Source organism: Bufo bufo, chromosome 2, assembly GCF_905171765.1.
Source record: "Bufo bufo chromosome 2, aBufBuf1.1, whole genome shotgun sequence".
In the NCBI taxonomy this organism is placed as follows: domain Eukaryota; kingdom Metazoa; phylum Chordata; class Amphibia; order Anura; family Bufonidae; genus Bufo; species Bufo bufo.
In genome coordinates this window covers 805,606,962-805,633,079 of record NC_053390.1, presented here as the reverse complement: position 1 = coordinate 805,633,079, position 26,118 = coordinate 805,606,962, and the positions used below count along the sequence as shown (strand labels likewise).

At 45.2% G+C, this 26,118-nt stretch overlaps 1 protein-coding gene across 2 annotated transcripts in view; it reads left to right on the top strand.

Annotated features, from left to right (window-relative positions):
• The window catches only part of LZTS3 (leucine zipper tumor suppressor family member 3), a 101,875-nt gene that overhangs the window by 27,889 nt on the left and 47,868 nt on the right, over positions 1-26,118 (top strand). The window contains exon 1 of one of the 2 annotated variants that reach the window (XM_040419324.1): positions 9,727-9,801. The exons of the other annotated variant lie outside the window; for it this stretch is intronic. The gene's annotated coding sequence lies outside the window, so the exon portion shown is untranslated. Of the gene's footprint in view, positions 1-9,726; positions 9,802-26,118 lie in introns of those variants that run through there. 2 annotated transcript variants of the gene reach the window in all.

Below are 26,118 nucleotides of genomic sequence, written 5' to 3'. Positions count from 1 at the left end.
TTTATAAAGAACGAGAATCGAAATGTTGGAGATGTAGTAAAGAGTCCGCTGACTACATCCATATGACATGGACCTGGTCTAGTAGGCAATCGTACTGGCGAGAGGTCATTGGGTTCGTCACTGCAGAGTCTTCCATATAAACCGGAAGCGGCCGTCCGAGGTTGTTTACCATCATCAGTTAGGGTAAGAGAGGAAAAAAGGGTCCGGATAAGAGGTCTTATGGCGGCAAAGGTTATCATTGCGAGAGAGTGGGGATCAAAAAGAGCAGCGGACATTAGGGAATGGAAGAATCGAGAGATATGAGGAATATGTGGTACGTCCTGAATATGTGTCATCTTTGTCCCGGGGCGGGGGGGGGAGAGATTGGGTGACCATTGGCGAAGTTTACCGAGATGACCATCATGGGGGGGGGGACGGAGGACGGACGGGTGACAAGTTTGGATAGGTCAGTGGGTGATCCGAGTCAACTCTAATATGGAATTGAATATTCGAATTCTCTTAAAACAGCGAAGACTACTGAGGTTTGCATGTTACTGTCTGTTCAATGTGATGTAACTTTTTGTACCTGTTATGTTGGCAGATTGTGTCCTGTTGTACTCGGAATCAGCACTGCTACATTTTATTTCAATTTTGTACTGTAAGGAAAAAAAAATGTAATAAGCAAAAAAAATAATATAATAATACCCCAATTAGTGCCCCCCAGAATTAATAGTGCCCCCATTACGGTCCCCGGTAAGAGTAATGCCTCCATTAGCACCCTCCAGAATTAGTAGCGCCCCCAGTATTTAATATGCCCCCATTAGTGCCCCCCAGAATTAATAGTGCCCTATTAGGGCCCCCGGTAATAGTAATGCCCCATTAGTGCCTGCACCCCAGAATTAATAGTGCCCCCAATATTAATAATGCCCCCATTAGTGCCCCCAGTAATAGTAATGCCCCCATTAGTGCCCCCAGAATTAATAGTGCCCCCACTAGTGCCCCCAATATTAATAATGCCCCCATTAGTGCCCCCAATAATATGAATGCCCCCATTAGTGCCCCCAGAATTAATAGTGCCCCCAATATTAATAATGCCCCCATTAGTGCCCCCAGTAATAGTAATGCCCCCATTAGTGCCCCCAGAATTAATAGTGCCCCCACTAGTGCCCCCAATATTAATAATGCCCCCATTAGTGCCCCCAATAATATGAATGCCCCCATTAGTGCCCCACAGAATGACTAATGCCCCTATTAGTGCCCCCAACCCCCCAATTAATAATGCCCCCTTCTCTGCTTGTGCAAAAAAAAAAAAAAAATAGCACTCACCTCCTCAATTTGCTTGCGCCTCTGTGAACACTCAAGACAGGACCTGCGCTCCCGGGTGATGACGTCTCGCAGGTCCTGTCCTCCAGTCAGCAGCTAGTGTTCACAGCGGCGCCATCTAGTGGGGGAGGGGTGTTAGTTAAAGGCTGTACTAATGAGCGATCCACAATGGAAGTGCTCATTAGTAACAGTTCTTATAGAAAAATACCGGCAATTGTTATTGCTGTTAGAAAAAAATTCCGGCACCGGCAGGGGCATTAAAGTACTAACTCGGCCGGTGAATTACCCGCTGGGTGGCAACCCTGCACCAGGCAGGAGCCCAAATACCAGGGTGTGCCCCGAGGTAAGAAATGGGGCATCCTCCAGTCATTACACGATTGTGAGACCCAGTACTGCTGATGTAGGGATCAGCGGAGGTCCCAGGGGTAGGATCTCCAACAGTCTTATCAAACCGACAGGCTGTAAATGACTGTCAAAAGAGCAATCAATATGAACAAACCATGCAGCACGTTCAACTCTGCTACATCTATACAAGAATGTATATTTTAGTTGCTGACTGACTCATAGCTCAGCACAATTCAGGGCATGTGTCCTGGAGAGATGACAATCTTGACCTGAATTTGTCTCTCAGAATTCCCCCCCTCACGTAGACTAGGTGAGCCGTATACACCGGGGCCGCGCAGCCGCAGGTAGACCGCCAGAACAGAACGATCTGCATGTTGCCATGATGTCTCCCAAGGGCCCGGCCTGACCTGTTTCAGCACTTTCTTCCACATTGTGAAATGTTTTGCTATATTAAGTACTGGAGAATATGTAATGACTGCCACGTCTTAACCCTTTCACTCCCAGGTGTCTTTCCTTGTAATATTTTTTTAATTGTAATTAGCTTTATTTTGTGAAGAAAACAGACACTCGTGAAAATCCCCACATTCGGGGGTCGAATGGTAATGCGGAAATATGGCTGTCTGTGGGCGCATAATGAAATGTTGTGAAGGGAGTCACAATGTAATGTGTCCTCTGATCAGCACTACTACCAGCTACTTATCATGTCCGCATATAGAATTAACCACCGTGTACATACATTACTTATCCTGTACTGATCCTGAGTTACATCCTGTATTATACTCCAGAGCTGCACTCACTATTCTGCTGGTGGAGTCACTGTGTACACACATTACATTACTTATCCTGTACTGATCCTGAGTTACATCCTGTATTATACTCCAGAGCTGCACTCACTATTCTGCTGGTGGAGTCACTGTGTACACACATTACATTACTGATGCTGTACTGATCCTGAGTTACATCCTGTATTATACTCTAGAGCTGCACTCACTATTCTGCTGGTGCAGTCACTGTGTACATACATTACATTACTTATCCTGTACTGATCCTGAGTTACATCCTGTATTATACTCTAGAGCTGCACTCACTATTCTGCTGGTGCAGTCACTGTGTACATACATTACATTACTTATCCTGTACTGATCCTGAGTTACATCCTGTATTATACTCCAGAGCTGCACTCACTATTCTGCTAGTGGAGTCACTGTGTACATACATTACATTACTTATCCTGTACTGATCCTGAGTTATATCCTGTATTATACTCCAGAGCTGCACTCACTATTCTGCTGGTGGAGTCACTATGTACATACATTACATTACTTATCCTGTACTGATCCTGAGTTACATCCTGTATTATACTCCAGAGCTGCACTCACTATTCTGCTGGTGAAGTCACTGTGTACATACATTACATTACTTATCCTGTACTGATCCTGAGTTACATCCTGTATTATACTCCAGAGCTGCACTCACTATTCTGCTAGTGGAGTCACTGTGTACATACATTACATTACTTATCCTGTACTGATCCTGAGTTATATCCTGTATTATACTCCAGAGCTGCACTCACTATTCTGCTGGTGGAGTCACTGTGTACATACATTACATTACTTATCCTGTACTGATCCTGAGTTACGTCCTGTATTATACTCCAGAGCTGCGCTCACTATTCTGCTGGTGGAGTCACTGTGTACATACATTACATTACTTATCCTGTACTGATCCTGAGTTACATCCTGTATTATACTCCAGAGCTGCACTCACTATTCTGCTGGTGGAGTCACTGTGTACATACATTACATTACTTATCCGGTACTAATCCTGAGTTACATCCTGTATTATACTCCAGAGCTGCACTCACTATTCTGCTGGTGGAGTCACTGTGTACATACATTACATTACTTATCCTGTACTGATCCAGAGTTACATCCTGTATTATACTGCAGAGCTGCACTCACTATTCTGCTGGTGCAGTCACTGTGTACATACATTACATTACTTATCCTGTACTGATCCTGAGTTACATCCTGTATTATACTGCAGAGCTGCACTCACTATTCTGCTGGTGCAGTCACTGTGTACATACATTACATTACTTATCCTGTACTGATCCTGAGTTACGTCCTGTATTATACTCCAGAGCTGCACTCACTATTCTGCTGGTGCAGTCACTGTGTACATACATTACTTATCCTGTACTGATCCTGAGTTACATCCTGTATTATACTCCAGAGCTGCACTCACTATTCTGCTGGTGGAGTCACTGTGTACATACATTACATTGCTTGTCCTGTACTGATCCTGAGTTATATCCTGTATTATACTCCAGAGCTGCACTCACTATTCTGCTGGTGCAGTCACTGTGTACATACATTACATTACTTATCCTGTACTGATCCTGAGTTACATCCTGTATTATACTCCAGAGCTGTACTCACTATTCTGCTGGTGGAGTCACTGTATACATACATTACATTACTTATCCTGTACTGATTCTGAGTTACATCCTGTATTATACTCCAGAGCTGCACTCACTATTCTGCTGGTGGAGTCACTGTATACATACATTACATTACTTATCCTGTACTGATCTGGAGCTATATACTGTATTATACTCCAGAGCTGCACTTAGTATTCTTCTGGAGCAGTCACTTATGTGCTGATTCTGAGTTGCATCCTGTATTATACTTCAGAGGTACACTCACTATTCTGTGCAGTGGAGCTCTGGTCTTTGGTCTGTATACATGGTGGTTTGGCCTGAAGTCTGTATAAATGGGGGTCTGGTGTCGTATAATGGGCTGGTCAGTGTGTGAATAAAGTAGAGTATGGTGTCGTTTAGAGGGCTGGTCTGGATAAAGTGAGGTCTGCTGTCGTATAAATGGCTTGTTTTGGGCCTGAATAAAGAGGGGTCTTGTGTCGTATAAAGGACTGTTCTTGGTTCTGGATAGTGCAGGGTCTGGTGTCGTATAAAGGGCTGGCCTGGGGTCTGGATAAAGTGAGGTCTGGTGTTGCATAAAGGGCTGGTCTGGGATCTCGATAAAGCGGGGTCTGGTGTTGTAAAAAGGGTTGGTTTAGGGTCTGGATAAAGGGAATTCTTGTGTCGTAAAAAAAAGGTCTGGTCTGGGGTCTGAATAAAGGGGGGCAGGTGTTGTATAAAGGGCTGGTCTGGGTTCTGGAAAATGCAGGGTCTGATGTCAAATACAGGGCTGGTCTGGGGTCTGGATAATATAGAGTCTGGTGTTGTATAAAAGGCTTGTGTGAGGTCTGGATAAAGGATGGCTGGTGTCATATAAAGGGCCGTTCTGGGGTCTGGATAAAGTGGGGCCTGGTGTTAAGTAAAGGGCTGGTCTGGGTTCTAGATAATGCAGGGTCTGGTGCTGTATAAAGGGCTGTTTTGAGGTCTGGATAAAGCAGGGTCTGGTGTCCTATAAAGGACTGATCTGGAGACTGTAAAAATCAGGGTCTGATGTATAAAAGGGCTGGTCTAGTGCCTGGATAAAGCAGGTTGTGGTGTTCTAGGAAGGATTGTTCTGGGTTCTACATAATGCAGGGTCTAGTGTTGTATAAAGGGCTGTTCTGGGGTCTGGATAAAGTGGGGTCTGGATAAAGTGGGGTCTGGTATTGTAATAAGGGCTGCTTTGGGGTCTGGATAAAGGGGGTTCTTGTGACAAAAAAAGTCTGGTCTAGGGTCTGGATAAGGGGTGCTGCTGTCATATAAAGGGCTGGTCTGGGGTCTGGATAATGTGGGGTCTGGTGTCTTATAAAGGGCTGGTCTGGGTTCTGGAAAATGCAGGGTCTGATGTCATATACAGGGCCGGTCTGGGGTCTAGATAATGTAGAGTCTGGTGCTTTATAAAAGGCTGGTGTGAGGTATGGATAAAGGATGGCTGGTGTCATATAAAGGGCAGGTCTGGGATCTGGAGAAAGTGGGGCCTGGTGTTGAGTAAAGGGCTGGACTTGGGTCAGGATAAAGCAGGGTCTGGTGTTGTATAAAGGGCTGGTCAGGGGTCTAGATAATGCAGAGTCTGGTGTCGTATAAAGGACTGGTCTGGGGTCTGGATAAAGTCAGGTCTGGTGTGGTATAAAGGGCTTGTCTCGGGCCTAAATAAAGAGGGATCTGGTGTCGAAAAAAGGTCTGGTCTTGGGTCTAGATAATGCGGAGTCTCATATAGTATAAAGTGCTGGTGTAGGGTCTGGATAAAGCGGGGTCTCATATAGTATAAAGTGCTGGTGTAGGGTCTGGATAAAGCGGGGTCTCATATAGTATAAAGTGCTGGTGTAGGGTCTGGATAAAGCGGGGTCTCATATAGTATAAAGTGCTGGTGTAGGGTCTGGATAAAGCAGGGTCTGGTGTCATATAAGGATTTTGTCTGGGGGGATCAGGTGTGTGGTCTGTATTCATTTTGGGGTGTTCTATGTTATATGTACTATATGTGACTCAATTACTATAAGTTGGGGGGGGGGGGTTCTAATGGGTGGGGCATAAGGAAAAAAATTAGCCTTTTTTCCTCCTCACATGCTCCATGATGGCTTGCTTTTACCGTTGTCCCACATATAATACCATGGGTCATTGAAGCAGGTTTCCCCCTTCTACTCCTTCATTGTGCAGCCGCATCGCGGACAGATGTGATATTGCTATGTGATGTCATCGCTATGTAGATCCCTCCTCGCTGTATCGGCGGTTGTATACTGCATTATAGTTACAGCAATCCTTCTCGGAGATATATATATATATATATAACACGAGATGATTCATCCCGGAGGTGCGTTGGGTACGGGCCCAAATCAGGTACGTATAATGGTCTCCATAGCAACTGTGCAGATAGTCGCTGCTAAACTCCTGACAGAAAGGGATCCAGAGCCAAGCACTTCTCTAACCTGGGAAAAATGCAATAAATGAACATTATGGTGAACACGAGAGATTACACCATCTGCAAGCTAATTATGGAACTCAGTGGGGGTCATTAAGCAAATATAAACTGCGTTATTACCGGAAGTCACCAGCAGAACTGGTTTTGTCAGGCCTGATATAAGGGGGTTCACTAATTTAGAAAAACAATTACGTAATGAGCATCCCCTTTTTCACAATCCTCATCTCGAGCAGAGAACGGTGGTGACAAAATGCACCTCTTGCCCTGGAGGAACCAGCAGTGTAATACTTCCTTTCCCCTGTGGGGGTGCTGCAGGGAAAACACTTTCTGCCAATCATTAACCAACAGTATACAGAGATGTAATAAAGTTTATAGTTGCCTGAAGTATTGTAAAACATTTCATGTCGTGTAGACATGTTCAAGGTTCTCTTCGGTGGAGGCCCCTGAGCTAATGACCACAAGAAGGAGAAGACCCCTGTGTTCTACCAAGGACCAAGTCCCTTTTGGCTTTAAGTCTTTCTATGGATAGATATTTATGGAGATCCCGTAGACTTGGTAGTGGGGCTGTACCCTAAGAATCTGATCACAATAGTGCCCTAATAAGGTCCTGGGAAATAGTTTTTCTACACCAGACATCCCCATAATAAAAAGTGTCAGGCTGTACCCATAGAGAAACTGGGGCTTGCCACCACCGGTCTCGTGTGCCTTACGTCATGGACGGACTCAATAATTGCCAAAAATGGTTAGATCAGTCCCATCTACGTCGGTTTGGGAGGTCAACTTTTTATTTTCAGACAGGAAGCTGCATTTTAAGTCAAGAATTTCCCATATGGTTCAAAGCCAAGTTTTCATTATATTTTGCAAACTTGCATATTCTGAAGGAATACGTGTAAGGACATGGATCTTTGGGACTAGAGATGGCCGGTAGACAAGGTGTTAATGGTTCCCTTCCTGGAAATTTCTGATGCAGAACTCATTATCTTGAGATAAGCTCCAGCAGATGTTTATTGCAGGCGGCGGTGCAGGAGAAGGAAGCGGTGATGCTTCAGTGGACAGAGGAGTCCCTGTTTGGTAGCAATGACTTGAAGGCTCTGGTTCCAGGTTGTGATGGCATCTTTTATGGAGGTTCTTCTGACTGAAATGGAATTGTTTGTGGGTGGCCTGTTGGTCGTCAAGCATCTAAGGCAACGTGGATCAGGGACATAATAATAATAAAAATAATAAACCAGGGGCTCATGACCATCCACCGGGTATGTCTGCTCAGACCTGGGTTTTATCAATGTATGTCCATCTAGTCCAGCCTACACTATTATCCTGCAATGTGGATCTAGAAGAAAGAAAAACTTTTCATTTTAGGGTACTACTTTCACACTTGCGTTGTTTGATCCCGGCAGGCAGTTCCGTTGCCTGAACTGCCTGCCTGATCAGGCAAACTGTATGCAAACGCATGTCATTTTTCTGACTGATCAGGCATTTTTCTGACTGATTAGGATCCTGATCAGTCAGAAAAATGCATTGCAATACCAGATCCGTTTTTCCGGTGTCATCAGGCAAAACGGATCCGGTATTTATTTTCTTCTCATTTTTAAAGGTCTGCGCATTTCCTATGGAAAAAAATGCATTCAGGCAAATATTCAGTTTTTTTCGCTAGAGATAAAACCGTAGCATGCTACGGTTTTCTCTTTTGCCTGATCAGTCAAAATGACTGAACTGAAGACGTCCTGATGCATCCTGATCGGATTACTCTCCATTCAGAATGCCTGGGGATAAAACTGATCAGTTCTTTTCCGGTATAGAGCCCCCAGGACGGAACTCAATGCCGGAAAAGAAAAACGCTAGTGTGAAAGTAGCCTTAGGGGAATAAAAAATTCCTTCCCGACTCCAATCAGGCAATCAGAATAACTCCCTGGATCAACGACCCCTCTCTAGTAGCTATAGCCTGTAATATTATTACACTCCAGAAATACATCCAGGCCCCTCTTGAATTCCTTTATTGTACTCACCATCACCACCTCCTCAGGCAGAGAGCTCCATAGTCTCACTGCTCTTACCGTAAAGAATCCTCTTCTATGTTTGTGTACAAACCTTCTTTCCTCCAGACGCAGAGGATGTCCCCTCGTCACAGTCACAGTCCTGGGGATAAATAGATGATGGGAGAGATCTCTATACTGACCCCTGACATATTTATACATAGGAATTAGATCTCCCCTCAGTCGTCTTTTTTCTAAAGTGAATAACCCTAATTTTGATAATCTTTCAGGGTACTGTAGTTGCCCCATTCCAGTTATTACTTTAGTTGCCCTCCTCTGGACCCTCTCCAGCTCTGCTATGTCTGTCTTGTTCACAGGAGCCCAGAACTGTACACAGTACTCCATGTGTGGTCTGACTAGTGATTTGTAAAGTGGTAGGAATATGTTCTCATCACGGGCATCTATGCCCCTTTTGATGCAACCCATTATCTTATTGGCCTTGGCAGCCGCTGCCTGACACTGGTTTCTACAGATTAGTTTGCTGTTTATTAAAATTCCTAGATCCTTTTCCATCTCAGTTTGGCCTTGACAAAATGTGTGAACATGTGAAATGGCTGTAGGCCCTTCCCTCCACATGTCATGAACATGCTTTGAGTAAAGGAATCGATAGAAGATAGATAAACAGACAGGCAGTCAGATAGACATAGTTATTGGAGATAGATAGATATGAGATAGATAATAGATAGATAATAAATATAATATAGATAGATAGACATTATATAGATAGATAGATAGATAGACATATAGATAGATAATAGATAGATAGATAGATAGATAGATAGATAGATAATAGATAGATAGATAATAGATAGATAGATAGATAGATAGATAGATAGATAGATAGATAGATAGGAGATACTCCATACATGATGACATATATGGACTTGATGACTGTCGTCGTTGACGGTGCAGGGCTTTTCTCGCTAGTTCCCAGGCTCTATAATTAGATGATGATTTTTTTCATCAGAAGAATATAATAGATATTTCTTGGCTGGTGAGCTGGCACCGCGCTGTACAGAAGCCTCGCCACCCACCTATCAGCCCAACTGAACATTCAGTCCTACACAGCGACGTGACTCAGTGCTGGAGACACCACTACACACACACATGAAGCTGCAGCTCCTTCCATATGATCCCAGGGAAGGCTCGGCCGTGCTGCAGTGCTGGGGATGGAGCAGCCCCGAGGAGCTATCGCACAGCATGGGGACTGAGAGGCCCCACAACGTGATCTGAGAAGACAATTTGCAAAGGTAAGAGGAGGGGGAGCACCAGGCCTCAGCTAATCACAGCCAGCAGCAGCTCTCCAGCCTGTCACAGGCTCCTCCAGACCAAATGTGCCATTCTTGTGGCTGCATATAGGCACTTAATAGTAGGAGGATGACTATGAAGGCCTTTAGTGAGGAGGATGATGATGAACCTAACTATGACACAGGATAAAAACAATAATGGTCTTCATTAAAGTCATGATGAGGATGATGATGATAAAATTTATGTGATAGAACTTGTTATCAATGAGGGTGATGATTATTATATGGTCTTGTTTGATGATGAGGATGATATGGATTTTTAATGATGATGATGATATGGTATGGGCCTTAAGACCCTCGTGGATGATGATGATGATGTTATAGATGATTATGATGAAGATTATATGGACCTGAAGACCCTTGAAGATGATATTGGGCAGACTAGATGGGCCAAATGGTTCTTATCTGCCGACACATTCTATGTTTCTATATGAACCTACTTGATGATAAAGATGAAGATTATATGGACCTGAAGACCCTTGAAGATGATATGGACCTACTTGATGATAAAGATGAAGATTATATGGACCTGAAGACTCTTGAAGATGATATGGACTTGCTTGAGGATGATGATTACTGATGATGATATGGATGGGAAAAAGGCTCCTACATGGGTTGAAACATTGTGTGAAATATACCTCATTTTTAATAAATTTGAATACTTCAAGTTGGATGCTGGTGAAATTCATATTTGGTGGAGAAGTTATGGATCTGAAGAGGATGGTGATGATGATCCAATTGTCTTCATATTACTAGTAATTATAATAACAGGGAGGATGATGAGGATGATACGGACTCTAAAGGCCTTTAGTAATGATAGTTGTGATGTTTATATAATAATGGTAAGTGACTGAAGGAGCTTTATAATAATAGTAATGATGATGATGATGATGATGAGGACTCAGATTTTATAAGGCACATTAGGTTGGCTGACCACCAGTCTTGTCATTGTGGATATCCTGGCATTGGGTGCAGGGAGTAGTCTGGAATTGGGTCAGCACTCCTTACAGCTCTGTATTTATTGTAAACAAGTTGAAAACATCCTGCACTAGACAGTAATCACCGCCAACGTGTTTCGGACATAGTGCGACTTTTCCTTAATCATGGCGTGAGGATGACAATGACTGACTTGTAGGACTTTATTAATAGTAATGATGATGATGATGATGAAGAAGCTGATGATTGTGATGATGATGGTAACGATCCAATCGACTTATCATTAATAATGATAATAATAGGGATGATGGTGAGGATGGTGGTGAAACCAACCAAGGTTTTAGTGATATTAGTCATGAAGATCGTATAGTGATAAGTGACTGGAGGAAGCTTTATAATGATTTATATATGATGATGATGATGGTGATGATACAGATTTTAAGGCACTTGAAGACAATAACTGACTTGAAGGACATTATTAATAATGATGGTGATTATGATGAAGATGATGGTGAGGACATGGATTTTAAGACACTTGATGATGATAACGACTGACCTGAAGGACATTATTAATAATGATGATGGTGATGGTGATGATTATGATGATGATGAAGACATGGATTTTAAGGAACTTGATGATAATGACTGACCTAAAGAACATTATTAATAATGATGATGGTGATCATGATGGTGATTCTGATGGAGACGACATGGATTTTAAGGAACTTGATGTTGATAATAACTGACATGAAGGACCACTATTAATGATGATGATATGGACTGATGCGTTAATGATGTTCACAGTCCCCACAGTCCATGTATAGGATAGTAGTCCCTGCATGTATATGCTGCCATCTATAGTGTTACATGTAGCAGAGCTCTACTCTTCCTCTTACATACATGTGAAGCTCTTCCATCATCCACTCAGGGTGATTTATATGTAGGAATGTTCCCGCTCAGTTAACCCTCTCCTGGCTCTTATTCTCTGCAGCACAGGCCGGTCCTTGTTCTGTATGGGAGAAGATATGAAAGGATAGGTCTGTTGGTGTCTGGTTCATGTGATGATGGGGGTTGTAGTGGAACATATAGGGGTGTTACTGGTAGTAGCAGACTTGTAAATAGGGCCCCCATGAGGATTTACCACAACCCCCCACTGAACAGCACAAAGGCCTGCGATGCGCGCTGCCCCCTGTGGTGCCAAGCACTTTCCCCTTGACAAACAGCAGAATGATGGGAGTCATGTAGGGGAGTTTTGGTGTCAGGATGGGGCTGTGGACACCTGGACCATGGGGACATCACAACTAACTCAGAAATGGCTGTCTATGGCTTATACTCTCTGTCCTCATTCACATTAGGAAGAGACACAAACTGCAGCTCTGACATATTGGAACTCATCACAAGCAGGTGTACGGCTTCTGAACGATCTTGTTATATTTTGTCTACCTTATCGCACAACTGATGTACAGAAGTATTTGAACACCCTGCGATTTTGCAAGTTCTCCCACTTAGGAATCATGGAGGGGTCTGACATTCACATTGTAGGTGCATTCCTACTCTGAGAGACAAAAAAATTCAGGAAATCACATTGTATGATTTTTAAAGAATTTATTTGTCTTGCACGGCTGAACATAAGTATTTGAACACCTGAGAAACAGCAAGAATTCTGGCTCTCAAAGACCTGTTACTGTGCCTTTAAAAAGTCCACCTCTACTCCACTCATTAATCTAACTTAGTAGCACCTGTCTGAGCTCTTTAAAGACCCCTGTCCACCCCACAGTCAGTCAGACGCCAACTACTACCATGGGCAAGACCAAAGAGCTGTCGAAAGACACCAGAGACAAAATTGTGGGCCTCCACAAGGCTGGAAAGGTCTACGGGTCAATTGCCAAGCAGCTTGGTGAAAATAGATCAACTGTTGGGGCAATTGTTAGAAAATGGAAGAGGCTAAAGACGACTGTCAGTCTCCCTTGGACTGGGGCTACATGCAAGATCTCCCCTCGTGGAGTATCACTGATGATAAGAAAGGTGAGGAATCAGCCCAGAACTACAAGGGAGGAGCTGGTCAATGACATGAAGAGAGCTGGGACCACAGTTTCATTTTCAAAGGTCACTGTCGGTAGAACAGTACTCCGTCATGGTTTCAAATCATGCATTGCCATGTCCAGGCCCGTCTGAAGGTTGCCAATGACCATCTGGATGATCCAGAGGAGGCATGGGAGAAAGTCATGTGGTCAGATGAGACCAAAGTCGAATTTTTTGGTCTAAACCTTACTCGTCGTGTTTGGAGGAAAAAGAAGGATGAGTTGCATCCCAAGAACAGCATCCCTACTGTGAAGCATGGGGGTGGTAACATCAAGCTTTAGGGGTGCTTTTCTGCGAAGGTCACGGGACGACTGCACTGTATTAAGGAGAGGGTGAATGGGGCCATTTATTGTGAGATTTTGAGCAACAACCTTCTTCCCTCAGTCAGAGCATTGAAGATGGGTCGTGGCTGGGTCTTTCAACATGACAATTACCCGAAGCACACAGCCAGGATAACCAAGGAGTGGCTCCATAAGAAGCATATCAAGGTTCTGGAGTGGCCTAGCCAGTCTCCAGACCTAAATCCAATAGAACATCTTTGGAGGGAGCTGAAACTCAGTGTTGCTCAGCGACAGCCCCGAAACCTGACAGATCTAGAGGAGATCTGTGAGGAGGAGTGGGACAACATCCCTGCTGCTGTGCGCAAACCTGGTCAATAACTACAGGAAACGTCTGACCTCTGTAACTGCAAACAAAGGCTTCTGTACCAAATATTAACACTGATTTTCTCAGGTGTTCAAATACTTATGTTCAGCCGTGCAAGACAAATACATTCTTAAAAAATCATACAATGTGAATTCCTGAATTTTTTTTTTATTCTGTCTCTCAGAGCGGGAACGTACCTACAATGTGAATGTCAGACCCCTCCATGATTTCTAAGTGGGAGAACTTGCAAACTCGCAGGGTGTTCAAATACTTCTGTTCCTCACTGTATACACTGAATATGACTTTATTTCTGGTATAATGAGTTGTGAGATCATCACAACAGTGATGTACAGACATAGGTAATAGGGGTTGTAGTGTTCTAGGTATAGAGCATAATAGAATTGTATTATGGGCATGTCCAGTGGTCACTACATGTTGGGGGTTGTAGTGTTCTAGGTATGAAGCATAATAGAATTGTATTATGGGCATGTCCTGTGATCACTACATGTTGGGGGTTGTAGTGTTCTAGGTATAGATCATAATAGAATTGTATTATGGGCATGTCCAGTGGTCACTACATGTTGGGGGTTGTAGTGTTCTAGGTATAGATCATAATAGAATTGTATTATGGGTAGAGATGAGCGAACTTCTGTTTTAAGTTCGGCATCTAAAGTTCGGCTTCCGGTTAGCGGAGGATCCCGATATGGATTCCGAATTCCGTTGTGGTCCGTGGTAGCGGAATCAATAATGGCCATTATTGATTCCGCTACCACGGACCACAACGGAATTCGGAATCCATATCGGGATCCTCCGCTAACCGGAAGCCGAACTTTAGACGCCGAACTTAAAACAGAAGTTCGCTCATCTCTAATTATGGGCATGTCCAGTGGTCACTACATATTGGGGGTTGTAGTGTTCTAGGTATAGAGCATAATATAATTGTATTATGGGCATGTCCAGTGGTCACTACATGTTGGGGGTTGTAGTGTTCTAGGTATAGGGCAGGGATGGGCAAGCTGCGGCTCTCCAGCTGTTGTAAAACTACAAATCCCATCATGCTCTGCTGTAGGCTGATAGCTGTAGGCAGACTGGGCATGATGGGATTTGTAGTTTTACAACAGCTGGAGAGCCGCAGTTTGCCCATCCCTGGTATAGGGCATAATAGAATTGTATTATGGGCATGTCCAGTGGTCACTACATGTTGGGGGTTGTAGTATTCTAGGTATAGAGCATAATAGAATTGTATTATGGGCATGTCCAGTGGTCACTACATGTTAAGGGTTGTAGTGTTCTAGGTATACAGTATAATAGAATTGTATTACAGTCCTGTCCAGTGCTTAGGGCATGTTAGTGGTTGTAGTATTCTATGTATAGTGTATGATAAAATTGTATTATGGTTATGTCCAGTGGTCACTACATGTTGGGGGTTGTAGTGTTCTAGGTATAGAGTATAATATAATTGTATTCTGGTCATGTCCACTTGTCAGGTTATGCTGGGGGTGGTAGTGTTCTCTGTATAGAGTATGATAGAATGTATTATAGTCATGTCCAGTGGTCGGGTGTTGCTGGGGGTTCTAGTGTTCTCTGTATAGAGTATGATAGAATGTATTATAGTCATGTCCAGTGGTCGGGTCTTGCTGGGGGTTGTAGTGTTCTCTGTATAGAGTGTGATAGAATGTATTATAGTTATGTCCAGTGGTCGAGTCTTGCTGGGGGTTGTAGTGTTCTCTGTATAGAGTATAATGGCATTAATCGTAATCGCCAACAGTGCTGCCCCGAGTAATCGGGCGAGGAGAAGAGCAATCAGTGATCACTATAGAGCCCAGGTGGTGGTTCACTGCTTCGTCTCGCCTGCTCCCTCGCCCGCTCCCTCGCCTCTCCTGCTCCCTCACATCGCCCGCTCCCTCTCCTGCTCCCACATCTCGCCCGCTGCCTCGCCTGCTCCCTCACCTCGCCCGCTCCCTTGCCTTTTATGCTCCCTCGTCTCTTCCGCTCTGCTTCTCCCGCTCCTTTGCCCCCCACTCCTTCGCCTCATCCACTCCCTTGCCTCGCCCGCTCCTTCGCCTCGCCTGCGCCATCGCCTCTCCCTCGCCTGCTCCCACACCTGTCCCCCTGCCTCACCTGCTCCCTCACCTCGCCCGCTCCCTTGCCTTTTCTGCTCCCTTTGCCTCCCCCACTCCTTCGCCTCATCCACTCCCTTGCCTCGCCCGCTCCTTCGCCTCGCCTGCGCCATCGCCTCTCCCTCGCCTGCTCCAGCTCCCTCACCTCACCCTCGCTCCCTCGCCTCTGCTTCGCCTCGCCCGCTCCATCGCCTCTCCCGCTCCCTCACCTGCTCCCTCACCTCGCTCCTACTCCCTCGCCTCTCCCACTCCCTTGCCTCAACCGCTCCCTTGCCTCGTCCGCTCCCTCGCCTCTCCCACTTCCTCGCTTATCCCGCTCATTTGCCCCCGCACTCCTTCACCTCGCCCACTCCCTCGCTTCTCCCGCTTCCTCGTCTCGTCCGCTCCCTCACCTCGCCCACTTCCTTGCCTCTCCTGCTCCCTCACCTCACCCGCTCCCTCTGCTCAACATTTGATGTATGCTTTGTATTATCGCTGTGACGTAATACTTCTCATATGACATCCCAGCATTCCATTATAGCGATAAGCCGCGTGGAGGACGTGTGGAGATAACTGGGTTGAAAGTTTAGACTTTGCTTATAAATTCCTACAAACTTCACTTTGATCTGTGAGAAACCTGGAAATATTTGAGGTCTGTCCAAGTGAGAAATCATCGTGATCTCAGCACCTTGTCTGGAGAAGACGATGGGGGAGATTTATCAAAACTGGTATAATTAAAACTGGCTTAGGTGCCCATAGCAACCGCAACCAATCAGATTCCACCTTTCATTTTTCACAGCTCCTTTGCAAAATAAAAGGTGAAATCTGATAAAATCTCCCCCATCATGTTTTCTCAATAATATTCACTTTGTATCTACGCTGCAGCGGTGGCCATAACCCCTGGAAACCACCAGTGTATAATATGATGGAAAAATGAATCCAGCCAACAAAGGGGGCAATATGGATAATACCAATACATTAGTAAGAGCCTTGTAGTAACTTTCTCTACGTGATAATGATGTCATTTGCTGAAGTGAGACAACCCCTCTAACCCTGCCACAGGCAGGGCTTGATAGAAACTTTGGAAGTAAGATCATGGTATCTGAGTGCTTCAAAGTCCGAGATCAGAGTTGTCTCCGATCGTGGCTATGGTGCCGCTGAGCTCCTATGCACCATACATGTACGGGTTAATGCACCACATCAAAAGCTGAAAAAAAAGCACGTGCAGTTTTCTAGATACGGTTTTAGCTGCATATAACATACCCCTTGGGCACGTTCACACAGTGCACTTTCCGTGTGGACTTCGGTGCATATACCAGTCTGAAATCCGCGTAGATTCTGCTCAATATCCGCCTCCTCGAGTTGTCAATCGGAATCCGTCCCAATTCGATTTTGCCTGTCCGGATTAGACATCCTTGTGGTTAAAAAAAATGTTTTTGAAAATTGACACGTTCACTCTTCAAGTAGTTTCCGTGGTCGGTGGCCACTTGCAGATGAGCTCCATTGAATCGACATTTGGATCTGTGACGTGTACAACTGCAAATCCACCACAGAAATTGAAGGTTTAGATTTCCTGGAGGATTTTTCTGACCAGTGACCAGTTTTATGTACAGAGTGGGGCGGACAGAGCAGGAAGTCTTTTGGGTGACGCTTCAGCCATTAGCTGTGGAGCAGGAAGTGATGTCACAGGAAGTCATTTTGGCAACTTCTGCTGTACAACCCAGCATAACGAAAAGCGGACGGAACCGTTATGCTGGCCATAGACTTCTATTATGACGGAATGAATAACGGAATGCCTCTAAAGGCGTTCAGTTATGCATTCCGTCATGGAATTGCGTTATGGTCCGTGGTAACGGAATCTATAACGCAATTCAGCATATACCCCAACACGAACTTCAAAATATGAAGTTCGCTCATCACTAGTTATAACTCACAAATACAGCCACTGGTTAGAAGAATACATTCACAACAGATTACATCATGCCCCTTTCTGACAGGTCATAGAATTTTTTTTTTGTGGGAGATCTTCTTTAATAGATTATCCTTAGGACAGATCATCTGTGTCAAATCAGAATGGGTTTGACTTTCACCACCCCTCTTGAATGACGCATCCCCTTCATTTTTTAGCAGGTGCATATGCAGTGTGCTGGTCCGCAGGGGAGGCATGCAGAGAGTGGAGATTACGGGAGTAGTGGCAATGGGGATGGTCATAGTCCTCAGGTGCCCCTGATGTTTGGTGAGTGGAAAGCAGGGTACAAGGCAAGAGAACAAGGGACCAGATCAGACATGGAGATCAATGACCAGGCCATCTTGGTTGTAGTAAAATAAGGCATCTCTTTTACTGAATAGATGATGGGAGTCATAGTGCTAATATGAGCAGTAGGCACAGTTCTCACGTATATCACAGAGTATTCCAAAGGCTGTGTAGTGGGGTGGGCGCCAGAAGCAATATAACCTAAACCACGAGCAGTGAAGTCTACAGCCATGTTCGTGCTTTACCTTTACTGTCTTTGTCTCCAAGCACAGTCCTTTGAAATAGTCATCAACCTTCTGCAAAAATTCATTGCTTCTTTCCCTCAGAGGTTGGTTTTCAACAACGTTGCTTTTCTGGCAGTTTTTCCACTCACAGGGATGGTGTCTCAGCGAAGTCTACAGTTGTGTGCATGCATAACCATTACTGTCTCTGTCCAACCACCGTCATTTTAAATAGTTCTCAACCTTCTGCAAAAATTCAATGCTTCTTTCCTCAGAGGTTGGTTCTTAGACAAGTTGCTATTCTGGCCGCTTTTCACTCACAGGGATGATGTCTCCCTCTGGAAGAATCCTCTTCTCCTGCTTCAGTTTGTCTTGCTTACACACCTGCACATGCATACACATCATCTCTCTTGGCCTTCTTGCCAACGACTCTACTATCCAGGGAAAAGTGGGGCCGGCCCTCTATCCGGCAACTATCACTTAGGACTGCCAGTTAACTATTTTCTCCCCATATGCAGCCTTTCAGAATACATAGTGCATAGATAAGCCTCTTTAGCCATTTCTACCAAAGAAAGTGCACGGGGAGCATCACAGTCAGGGGTTATACAAGCCCCATCCATTTTCAGCCAAAATGTGCTAGGGACAGTTCCTACAAATTTGGAACTGTTGGCTACTGTGCGAGTACAATGCTTTAAAATTGGTAGTGGTTGTGCCTGGTATTGCATCTCAGTCCCTTTCACTTAAAGGTTTTTTTTTCTGGTACTTTCATATTGATGACCTATCCTCCAAATTATTTTTATATGATTTTGGTCAGAATGGATAGAGCGTAAATGTTCCACTGCATAGGACTGAAATGTTGGATGGTAGGATCCTCCCTAGACATATGTAGCCTATAAGGTCATATCGTAGCTGGAGGTCGGAAGCCCTCTCTATTAGCGCCAGCAGCCACATACTCTCGCTGTACTTACAGTAATTATTCGTATTAATAGGACAATAATAGTAATAATATACCCGCGGTAATGACTTCTATGTGCTCATTGTGCTTTCAAGTCAAAACAGCCACCGCAGCTGATTTGTGAAATATCTTCTCAGCAGCAGGAGGAGCCATGTTATCGATGACAGGTCTATACAAGGCACACCTGATTGCTAGCCGGAGCCATGAATGCCACGTCTGCAGTGGGAGTATTACGGTGCTCAGATATTACAATAGCACAGCTGTGTGCATGGGGCTGTCACGGTGTAAAAACCTACAGTATTATGGAGACCCCCACCTCCATCTCTTAGGTAGGTATAGTCTACATCATACATATATACATGTTCACAGTGCAGAAATTTACTCCGCTGCAAAATCCATGTGGAATCCACCACAGGGCTTCTCTCTTCCATGTCACTGGCAATTCTGCACGGAATCACAGATTTTTTTCACAAAAAAATAGTGACGTCACAACGACGTTGTGGGTAGCCACACGCACATTAGTCACACTGGATGGGGCAAATCTGCGTGCGAATCTACTTTGAGGGTCAGTCTTGGATTTCTGCGGCTGATTTTCTTCTAAATCAACATCAGACTTTTCAGTCTAAACATTATTATTATTTATTATTATAGCTCCATTTATTACATATGAAAGGGATCACATACATAACATAAAACAATTGCACTAAGCATTAACAAGACGAGTTACAAACTGGTACAGAAGGAGAGAGGGCCCTGCCCGTGAGGGCTTACAATCTACAAGGGATGGGAGAAGGATATACAGGTTCTTCTAAAAAAATTAGCATATTGTGATAAAGTTCATTATTTTCTGTAATGTACTGATAAATATTAGACTTTCATATATTTTAGATTCATTACACACAACTGAAGTAGTTCAAGCCTTTTCTTGTTTTAATATTGATGATTTTGGCATACAGCTCATGAAAACCCAAAATTCCTATCTCAAAAAATTAGCATATCATGAAAAGGTTCTCTAAACGAGCTATTAACCTAATCATCTGAATCAACTAATTAACTCTAAACAACTGCAAAAGATTCCTGAGGCTTTTAAAAACTCCCAGCCTGGTTCATTACTCAAAACCGCAATCATGGGTACGACTGCCGACCTGACTGCTGTCCAGAAGGCCATCATTGACACCCTCAAGCAAGAGGGTAAGACACAGAAAGAAATTTCTGAACGAATAGGCTGTTCCCAGAGTGATGTATCAAGGCACCTCAGTGGGAAGTCTGTGGGAAGGAAAAAGTGTGACAGAAAACGCTGCACAACGAGAAGAGGTGACCGGACCCTGAGGAAGATTGTGGACCGATTCCAGACCTTGGGGGACCTGCGGAAGCAGTGGACTGAGTCTGGAGTAGAAACATCCAGAGCCACCGTGTACAGGCGTGTGCAGGAAATGGGCTACAGGTGCCGCATTCCCCAGGTCAAGCCACTTTTGAACCAGAAACAGCGGCAGAAGCGCCTGACCTGGGCTACAGAGAAGCAGCACTGGACTGTTGCTCAGTGGTCCAAAGTACTTTTTTCGGATGAAAGCAAATTTTGCATGTCATTCGGAAATCAAGGTGCCAGAGTCTGGAGGAAGACTGGGGAGAGGGAAATGCCAAAATGCCTGAAGTCCAGTGTCAAGTACCCACAGTCAGTGATGGTCTGGGGTGCCATGTCAGCTGCTGGTGTTGGTCCACTGTTTTATCAAGGGCAGGGTCAATGCAGCTAGCTATCAGGAGATTTTGGAGCACTTCATGCTTCCATCTGCTGAAAAGCTTTATGGAGATGAAGATTTCATTTTTCAGCACGACCTGGCACCTGCTCACAGTGCCAAAACCACTGGTAAATGGTTTACTGACCATGGTATTACTGTGCTCAATTGGCCTGCCAACTCTCCTGACCTGAACCCCATAGAGAATCTGTGGGATATTGGGAAGAGAAAGTTGAGAGACGCAAGACCCAACACTCTGGATGAGCTTAAGGCCGCTATCGAAGCATCCTGGGCCTCCATAACACCTCAGCAGTGCCACAGGCTGATTGCCTCCATGCCACGCCGCATTGAAGCGGTCATTTCTGCAAAAGGATTCCCGACCAAGTATTGAGTGCAGAACTGAACTTAATTATTTGAAGGTTGACTTTTTTTGTATTAAAAACACTTTTCTTTTATTGGTCGGATGAAATATGCTAATTTTTTGAGATAGGAATTTTGGGTTTTCATGAGCTGTATGCCAAAATCATCAATATTAAAACAAGAAAAGGCTTGAACTACTTCAGTTGTGTGTAATGAATCTAAAATATATGAAAGTCTAATGTTTATCAGTACATTACAGAAAATAATGAACTTTATCACAATATGCAAATTTTTTGAGAAGAACCTGTAGTAGGTGACGGTTAAGCTGGTCATGATGGTATAGAGGCAGCAGGGTCACTGTAGGTTGTAGACTTGTCTCAAGAGGTTTGGTTTTCAGGTTTCTTTTGAAGGTTTCCACTGTAGGTGAGAGTCTGATACGTTGCAGTAGAGAATTCCAGAGTATGGGGGGATGCACATGAGAAATCTTGGAGGCGATTGTGGGAAGAGGAGAGAAGAGAAGGAGGTCTTCTGAGGAACAGAGATTGCGTGTGGGAAAGTATAGGGAGATCAGGTCACAGATATATGGAGGGGACAGGTTGTGGATGGCCTTGTATGTCATCAGATTCTCTGGACAATTGGGAGCCAATGAAGGGATTGGCAGAGAGAAGAGTCAGAGAAGTAATGGTAATGGGGAGAGTTGGGCGGCCAAGTTGAGGATAGATTGGAAGGAAGCAAGAGTGCTAGATCCGAGGCCACAGAAGAGGATGTTCCGGTAGTCTAGACGGGAGATGATGAGGGCATGTACAAGCATTTTTGCAGACTCCTGGTTGAGGAATGTGCAGATCTGAGAGATATGCCCAAATGCAGCTGTCCAGCTGTTGGGGAACTATACCACCCAGCATGCTGGGAGCTGTAGTTAATCAACAGATGGAGAGCCACACTAGTGTTGCAAAGAATGTCTATGGCACAGTAGAAAAGTCACCACGAAAACACCCATGCCTAATGGATTTGTAGGACACATCCACATTGAGAACAAATTCCAGTAGTGGACAGTAGAATACCCTTCGCGGGGTAATTGGTCCCACTGCAAACATGTCCTACCTGTGAGATTTACATTTATGGCAACAATGGGGGTCCTCCAACCTCTGTCCCACCTGACAATGTGTCTGCTACATCCAGACAGAGAAAGAAGGGAGCAGCCGAGCAAGACATTGTTGCTGGGCCCAGAAATGTGACCCAACTCTATCAGACATTGTGCTATGACGTGTCTGGCGGCGCCTTTCTCAGAACCATGTGTGTATGGGGGAGTAAGGGGAGATAGCTGTTGGTCAAACAAGCAATATGATTCCCACATGGAGGACACCTGTAAAGGCCCTAACCTGCCGTGACCTCCATAAAAGCAAATACATTTTTATAACATCCCGAGTTTTCATTACCAGTGAGTAATGCGGCATCCACATACAAATAATAGGAGATGAGAAGACATTTTCAACACATGGATGAAAAGAAGTCAGATCTGGAAGAGTGGTCTTTCCAGGGACTGGAGCAATGTGTTCAGAAAGAGAGCGTACGCTGGGGATGCAATTAACCGGCGCTCCAGAGTACAGCTTTTCTCACATTCACTTCTGCTGATTAACTCATGGGGAAAGCTGAGTTGTACTTTTCTCTCTTCATTTTATGCAAATATCTTCATTTTGCTGCCTTAACTAGAGCAGAACATCTCAGAGTCTTTCAGAACCGTTTTAATCTGAGGAGCAGAAGACCTGTGGGAATTTGGAGGCTGACCTTAGGGCTAAGACAGTAGTTTAGATGAAGATGGAGTTTAGAAGATATGCAATAATCATTATAAGATGTCATCCCCAGAAATATAGACACGTCAATAGGTTGTCATGTAGTTTACAATGATTATTGGATCAAGGATGGAGCATGAAGCTTAGTTATACACCGGTTACTACTACGGACTATGAGCAGAAGTGATTTAGCTCTCTGTACCTCCTGACAATGATACCTGTGTAGTAGCGTCCATTCTGGTGACATCATTGTAGTGTTACTAGATGACAACATGAGTGACCACATCACGGTACACTTGGAATGAGGTCCGCAACCACATTAACACAAAGAAAGCATATTAAAATGTAACACCAGGTACCTGATGGTCAATGGGTTGTGCAACATCTGGTCCCTGGTGGCCAGTAAAATATTCCACAGTTTATTCCTAAGTGGTAATTAAGATCTGGTGATTACAGTGACTGTGTGTTATAAAAAGTTATACTTTCATCACTTGGTACCTGGTGGATAGTGGTATAGCCATTATCTAGATCTTAGTCATTAAGGGGGCAGTCATAATCTGGTTCCTGGCGGTCAATTGTTCAGGTATCTTCTAGTACCTGGTGGTCAGTAGTTTAGCTATCATTTAGAAAGGGCCGTACTAGGGCTTCAGCCTAAGGGAGGCCCACATGATTGAATTTTGGTAAGGGGACGGGTGAACTAGGGGTTAATTTAACTGATGCGGGGTGTGTCTTTAGGGGAGGGGGCAAGGCTTTATAAGGGAGGGCATCGTGGGGCACGGACGCCATTTTAGATTGCACCTCAGAACAAGCAGAGCAGAAGGCACCTGATGGAGTCGGTCGAGGAGGTTCTCAGGCGGTTGCGGGCGGCAGCGTAGGCCCCCGGTCCCCAGTGACTCTGTGAGCAAGTGACAGGTCTTCTGCAGGGGGAGGCGGCGGGCGCATTAAGCACGCAGCAAGTAACGAGACAGCCGCGGCGGGTACACCCACCGGCACGCCTTAGTCCTCGTGAGGCCTCTAGGGTTCGGCGCCGAGTTGAGAGCCCCTCCAGGGACCCTCCACAAAGGGGGAACGGCAGGCAGCCCAGATCAGCGTCCTCCCAGAGTGGGAGGAATCTCTTTATGCAGCGGAGCCCAGAGCAGGGTGAGGGGCTCACCCCCCTGTCCTCAGCAGCTGGCAGAGTGGCATCAGGAGCGGGAGCTGCAGGCTCTTCCCCCTCTGGGAGGCCCGCTCGGTGAGGGAGAGGCGTAAGCAGCAGTATTACTGAGGCTGTGCATTCAGGGGCCAGTAGTGTGCACGGGCCTTTTAATAGGGACAGTTCCCATTTGGACACTTCTGCACACATGGAAGAAGAAGAAGAGTCAGGTGTGACACAGACCGCACCCAGTATGGACGATGCTGGGGTGCAGTCCTGCAGCGGTGGGTCGTCAGGAAGAATGAGAGAGGACACACCTGGACGGGACGGACGTCAGGAGCCAGGACCATCGGCTGCAGGGTTCACAGCGCCCGGACAGCCAGGGAAGACATTGTGGGGATCCCTGCATTCTCTAGTTAGTAGCCCGGGGGTGTTGGAGGTAGGGGGAGTTAGTTGGGGGCCTAGGGCAGCTATTGAGCAGCCTTGCGGGTTGGGTTAATGGTTTGGAGGGTTGCGTCCATCTCCGTTACCGGCTTGGGGGGTAGGGTGGGGGTAAGTGAGGCAGTGAGGAGTCAGCCAACTTGGGCTGGGGGATCAGTGTCAGTACAGACTCAGGCGGGAGGGGAAGAGGATAGGCCTAGGGTGGACAATGGGGCTAAAGGGGAGGTATATGTACGCTTTGAAGGCCCTTTAGGGAGCGCATTTGAAGCAGGACGTGCGGGAGCGTATATGGAAGGGGGAATACGTGGATATATTTTCTTTACTCCCGCTAAAGCATTTTAATTTGGACAGGGCAAAGAAAGATTAGGGAAAAAAGGAAGAGGAAGAAAAGCACCGGCATAGATTGATCCCGCGCACTTTCTCAAATTGGTTACAGGCATTTGCAATTCTGGCGAGTGTTATTGGAGAAAAGACACCTGAGTGTTGCTCGGCTCTTTTCTGCTATCTAGATGCGATAGGGGAGGCATACAGGGTTTATGGGGGTTTGGGTTGGCTCCGTTACGATGAGCAGTTTAGGCAGAGAAAAGCTGTCCGCCCTAACATCTGGTGGGACCATAAAGATATTGATTTATGGTTAAGGATGACTGTGCAGGGTAGGCAGGGGGAGTCAGGGGGATCAGGTCAGGTTAGTCTCGCAGCGGCGTCCGCAAAAGGGTTGTGTTTCCTGTTTAACGAAGGAAGCTGCAAGTTTGGTGGGAAATGCAAATTTAAACACGAATGCTATATTGTGGCGGGAACCATGGAGCCAATATTTTCGTCAGCTGGCCCCAGAAGCAGATGCCGAAGGGTTGGAATGTCTGGAGTCCTTATTGGAGCTCATGGAGGTACAGTAGAGGGCCTTCTTCTGGCATCCTTGAGTGCAGGTACATGGACGGCATACGAAAAAGCCTGGGCTCTTTGGGAGCAGTGGTGTGAGATCATGGGGGCGAGGGTAGATGAGGGGGAAGTTCCGCTTTTGTTATTCTTGGGACATATAAAAGAAGAGGGCTGGTCAGTCGGGCAGTTGAATAAATGTGTGGCGGTTTGGCCTTCGGCTTCAAGTTAAGGGGTCTCTCAGACGTTATGAAGGCTTTCTTAGTAAAACAAGTTTTGAAGGGGTTGGAGAACACAGGACAGAAGGAGACCTGTGTCGTTTTCCTTGTTAGAAATTGGGGGGCAGAATGGAATTAGTGTGTAATTCGTTGGGGAAGTACGCTTATGTAAGTTGGCTTTTTTCTCTGGCCTTTTTTGGGGCTTTCCGTTTGGGGAAATTGGTGTGCAGAAGTGTTCGGAGTGTGGGGGGTATTTATGGGGAGGATGTAGATTTGTACCATGATAGCGTTGAGGTTAGGATTAGGGTGTCTAAGACAGATAGGAAGGGAAAAGAGTGCCGGGTTAGTTTGTTTTCGGTCCCGGGTTATTCTTTGTGCCCAGTGCAGTGTTTATGGGATTTCAGGTCGGGTACGAGTTTTGGTAGTGGTCCGCTTCTTAGAAATGAAGACGGGTCTTTTCTGTCACGCTTTCAGTTTTTGGCAGTGTTCAAAAATTTTTTGATAGGTTTGAAGGTGGATCC